We start from the raw sequence: 6000 nt of genomic DNA, 5'->3' as shown, positions 1-6000 counted from the left end.
TGTGTGAAGTTTCTGGTGTTATTTATGCGTTTTCAGTGAGTTGACATAATTAAGTAGCAGCGTGTGTCATTCCTTGATATCTCCTCTCAACACGAGGGGAAAGGTATGTGCTGTGTTTGGCTGCAGTAACTATGAAGTAGAGAAGAATGCACGGTCGTTCTTCAGGTTCCCTCGTGACAAGAAAATGTAAGTAATATTGTGTTTGCATATATATTCTTTCAGTGACAGAGATCTTCATAGTACTTCATAATCTTCTGTCCTGCTCGACCCATATTTTAACTGGCTTAAAATGTAATACGCGTATTTTATTGTATAGTGCAGCAATTAACCTTCAATACCGATGTGTTGTTGTAGGTGTGATCTGTGGGTTTTGAAATGTCACATAAGTGATTTGGATAAGGTGTACAAGAAAGAAGGGACGTTACGCTTATATAAGAATTATAGGATCTGTTCAGATCATTTCCAGGCCAGCGACTTTAAAAATCCTCGTCTATACAACCAAGGGTATGTTACATTTTTACTCTAATTGTACGTAAATATTCCTCAAAGCATCACTATCGACAACATTTTCATACTTTTCTTTCTTTTATCCCTCTTCTCAGATTAAAGCCGGTATTTTGTAGATTTTCTTTCTGTTAGTAGGCTTCATGTTAAAAGGAAAATTGTCCAGCTATTCAATGTTAATTCATTGCATCATATGTGTACGGAATGCGCCGATATTTTTATTGACAAGTGTATTAATGTGATGATATAATGTTTTTAAATGAGAAGAAAGACAAATCCAACCGTGAGAGTTCAGGCAAGAATGCTAAAGCTAAGAAAGTAATGCATAAATGAAAAATCAAGCCATTTCACAGCAATCCATTTCACATCTAGTTTATATGTCTAATTTCAGTATTTGAATAACCTTTTAAATACTTCTTCATTCATTTATCCAGAATTGCTTTAGCAACTTCGAAGTTAATAACACTTTATTTCTAGACGTAATTTTTTTATCCATTTCCGTATATACATTTCCAATGATATTTGAATTTAGCGCAATTTTTTCAGGTCAAGTCACTAGGAGCGCCACCGTCGAATTGTCTCCCATGTTAGCAAGGCTAAATCCGTAAGTGTGGCGTATTGTCTCTACTGTATTTGGTATAGTCACAGACAACTGAATCCCTCGTGAGCTGCCTAGAGCGACGCATAAGTCGGTCGTGGTATAGTTACATTCCTCTATGTCTATTTGTGTCTCATATGCTTTAAGGTCTCCTCCATACTTTGGTGTTAATTTATAGGACTAATGACTGGATAAACCGCTATTAGCGAAGCCCTTTAAATGGCATGAATTATTATTTTCGACGTCGTATTACATTATACGTTTGCGTCTCAGTCGCAATGAGAAGAAGAAGAAGAAGAAAAAGATGAGAAAGAAGAAGAAGAGGAGCCCAGTAACCCTTCGAAGAAGAATGTACGTAGAAGACATCGGTACCCAGTGACTGGACGTAGTGCGCTGCGCAGAGTCCAAGAACAAACAAAAAAGAAGAAGAAGACATCGGTAGTTAGGTACGGCTGAAAATTAATACACGTGCGGTAACTATAGTGTAATAAATGTTCGAACTAAGTTAGCAGTGTGATGTATGATCAGTCGTGTTCGAGCTCTCATTGAGTGCGGTTGTTCCCAGCGAATACGAGTGTTATTCCTCTTAGCGTGTGCAAGTTGCTGCCTTCGTAGCAGAGTGACTTAGTATTAAATATCGTGTGCTATATTCTGAGTGCTATTGTGTTTTTTCATGTAATTTACTCACCATGGCATTTGCCAGTGGGGGAGGAGGAACTAATCGTAGTCCGAACCTTCTAGAGGGTGATAATTTATTGGTAGATGGTCCAGTTGATATGACTGACTCAATTATTCTCAATTCAGACAATGGGGACGATGCCTCCATGGATTCTCTTGAGGATAGAACGCCTAACCCAACACAAGCTAGTACCGCCATTCAACAATCTGATAACCCTCCAATTGGGGATGAACAGAAAACTAATTCACATCCAATACCCACAAGTAAAATTCCACCAGCGACCCGATACCCTGCCAATCATATGGGCCCCTATCTTGTGTTTGTTGAAGCAAATGATAACAAAAATGTGGGCAACTTACACCCAATGGCATTGGGTAGGCTCTTTTATGAGCGTAAAATTCCGGGTATCAAAGCTATTCATAGAAAAGGAAAAAATCGGATCCAATTAACTTGTTTCACAGCTGACGATGCTAATCATTTTATGCAACACCCCATTCTCAGTGAGAAAAACCTGAAAGCTTATATACCTTCCTCCAATGTCTACAGGGTCGGTTTAGTAAGGGGAGTAGATTTGACTTTAACTGAAGATGAACTTAAGAAATTTATTGATTCACCTGTGCCGGTTATAGGTGTCCAACGCCTTAAAAGAAGGAAATCTAACGCTGATTCATTTGAGTATGTTCCGACAGGAACTGTGAAGGTCACTTTTGAAACTCGTTCTCCCTCGGCAGATTTCTATTTTTAGCGTCATTTTGGACGTTCAGGTCTTCATCTTTAATCCTATTATTTGCAAACATTGCCAACGTTACGGACATACAGCCCTCAATTGTCGGGCGAAAACTCCTCGTTGTGGCCGATGCAGCAATAACCATGTCACGAAGGACTGCCAACAAACGCTTGTCAAATGCCTCCATTGTGATCAGAATCATCAAGTCGGATCCTCGCGATGTGCTGTGCACCAACAACAGACAGCCATTAAGAAGCATATGTGTACAGAAAACGTTTCCTTTGAAGAAGCCAAAAATAGGCTGCAACCCGTTAACTATAATCCTACCTTACTACCACATCATTTTCCATCCTTGGCTGAAACTCTGGGAAGCAGACCTGATAATTTCAACCCGCGTAAACGTAAAATCACTACCTATGTACACCGGGAACCTCGTCCACCACCACGCCCGGGTTATGATCGAGAGACCTATCTCAATCTAATACGAACCCCACCAACGGAAAAATCACTAGCTCACCAACCTCCGACCACCCATACTAGTACACCGGCGGTTTCTACTAATCCTGCTAGCGAAAACGAGCAGGGAATGACCCCTTCCACATCAAAAGTAGCCCCTGTTAAAGATATACGCAAAGAGATCCAGGACGATTTTGTTAATCTGATGGAACTAATGGGACCAAATGTCCAATGGCGACATTTATTAAAGTTGATACTTGATAAAATCCTCCCCATTTTAGATACTAAATATGCAGATACTGCAATGGAATTGTAGGAGTGTGGTAAACAAGCGACATGAGTTAATCCTACTCATTAACGAATTCCAACCAGATATTATCTTCTTACAAGAAACATGGTTTTCAAATTACATTAACTTTCGCATTAATGGATATACTATTGAACGATTAGATGGTGCAGGATATGGTGGAATTGCAATTGTAATTAAGAATTGCATACCCTATCATCTTCTCCCATCGGAACAAGCTATTGCAGGCACTTACTTTCAGCGCATTCAAATAAAAGATTTTATCTTTTCTAACTTTTACTGCCCTCCCGATATACATGGTTCCTACCATAATTGGTCCAATTTTTTTAACCAATTTACCGGTGCGAAGCAAAATATTATATTTGGTGACTTCAATGCTCATCACGTAACTTGGGGAAGCAAGAGCAATAGCTCCAAAGGAACTCATATCTTAACCTCTTCTCTTCAAGTCAATCTCACCATAATTAATGATGGGTCACCTACCCGGCTATCAGCACCTACAAATGCTCCGAGCGCGGTAGATCTTACTATATGTCCCACGGACATAGCGCATAAAGTATCTTGGCAAACTATTAAGGACCTTCATGGTAGTGATCACTTCCCCATTCTCGTTACATGGTCTAACCACAGGTCTTTTTCAACTTACACGCTTCCTCGGATACCTATACGCAATCTGAATAATATGGATTACGATCTCTTTTCGCAATTTATTCAGGATCAGTTCAGTCATACCTATAAAGCGCCATCCGCGGAATATGATTCGCTTTTACACTGTATAAAATCGTATCTCGACATATATCATCCAATCATTTACAAAACCTCAACCAATCATAATCCAACGCTCAAAATCCGTTGGTGGGATCAAGAATGTGAGGTCTGGATTAGACGACGGCGAAACCTGCTGCAAAATTTACGAAAACATTTTACTTTTACTAATTACATGCAATATAAACGAATCTGTGCAAAAATTAGATGTTTATTTAACAATAAACGTCGAATCGCATGGAAAACCTTCGTAGAGAGTATTAACAGTACTACATCCAGCAAGATCATCTGGGCAAAACTTCGCTCTCTTAGTAACTCTCGGCACACACCCCAACCTACAGCTTTATCTCCGCCCCAATTATATCAATTCTACTGTAATTTAACACCCGATTTTGTTCAGCCTGCTTATCTCTTAAGTTGTTCATACTCTTCTCATAAATATCAATCTTTGATGAATCCTATTACATATCAGGAATTAGAAATCGCCCTACATAAAAAAACTACATCCCCAGGGCCTGATTTTATAACTTACAAGATGCTCAGCTCTCTACCAACTAAGGCTAAATCCATTATTCTTAACCGGTTTAATAAAATTTTCACAGATACTGTAATACCTTCAGGCTGGAATAATTTTGACATTATTCCAATACACAAACCAGGTACTGATCCCTTACAACCTCAAAATTATAGAGGTATAATATTAGGGTCCTGTCTACGTAAAACCTTTCAACGCATCCTTCTCCGCAGATTAATATGGCAATTAGAGTATCATAATGATTTACCAAAATGTCAATTCGCTTTCATAAAAGGACGAAGTACCACAGATGCCTTAAATATTTTTTTAACGGACCTCTTATTAGCACGGTGCCGAAAACAAGCTACTATAGCGGTTTTTCTCGATGTCAAAGGAGCTTACGATAATGTTGATCTTCACATTTTGTTTCAAAAATTACATAAGTTACACTTCCCACTACCCCTTATTCATATATTTAAAAACCTTTTGCTAAATCGAACATTAAATTTGAAAAATTATAGACTTAATACTTGTGCACGACAGGCCAATGTCGGGATTCCGCAAGGGGATATATTAAGTGGAATACTTTTTACTCTCTATACAGGTGATTTGGAACGAGTAGTAACTCCTCATGCACGTATATTGCAATTTGCAGACGACATACTGATCTATACCACACAAAATACCGTAGACCAATGTCGTCACTCCATCTCCCAAACCCTCTCTCATATACATGAGTGGATGGAACACCACGGTTTAGAAATCACACACTCCAAAAGTGCAGCTGTTATATTTACCCAAAAACGAACATATGACAAATCTGCACTACCATATGCTAGCCACCATATTGCTATTCAACCCTATACCAAATATTTAGGAATTTTCATAGACAATAAGTTAAATTGGAAGACACATTTTGACCGACTGAAGTCCAACATTGAAAATACAATCCAAATTCTTAAGTCCTTAACTCGTAGAAACTGGGGATCGGATCCGGCCACACTACTACTTTTATATAAGAATTCAATCCGGGCAAGGATAGATTATGGCTGCCATTTCTTCGATACGGCGTCAAAGACCAACCTAAAAAAACTGGACACGTTACAATTCAACGCTTTACGAATCATATTAGGTGCATTACGGACAACACCCACCAATGCCTTACTGGTTGAAGCAGCAGAACTACCCTTGGCTATACGAAGAGAATATCTAGCGTCTAAATATTTACTTAAAAAGATAGCTCTGAATCGTCATCCCATATTACCTAAATTGCAGCTTTTAAATGAGTACCAAATATGTAGAAAATTGAAAGTCAACAACATACCGGCACTTCTATTGGCATATGAAGTCATTTTTCCCTTAAGAAATAATGTTGTACAGACAAGATCATTACCGGCATACTCTAACGAATACAACTTATCTACATACCACCCTTCCATCATAACTACTA

At 38.7% G+C, this 6000-nt stretch overlaps 1 protein-coding gene across 2 annotated transcripts in view; it reads left to right on the top strand.

The window, feature by feature from the left end:
* The first annotated feature begins 1385 nt into the window (after window positions 1-1385).
* Window positions 1386-6000, top strand: part of LOC136875062 (uncharacterized) — a 54306-nt gene continuing 49691 nt past the window's right edge. For both annotated transcript variants that reach the window (XR_010860346.2, XM_067148797.2), the window contains exon 1: window positions 1386-1548. The gene's annotated coding sequence lies outside the window, so the exon portion shown is untranslated. The remainder of the gene's footprint in view (window positions 1549-6000) is intronic.

This window comes from Anabrus simplex, chromosome 5 (assembly GCF_040414725.1).
Source record: "Anabrus simplex isolate iqAnaSimp1 chromosome 5, ASM4041472v1, whole genome shotgun sequence".
NCBI classification, from domain to species: domain Eukaryota; kingdom Metazoa; phylum Arthropoda; class Insecta; order Orthoptera; family Tettigoniidae; genus Anabrus; species Anabrus simplex.
Note: the sequence above shows the minus strand (reverse complement) of the source record. Positions and strands in the feature narration are given on the sequence as shown.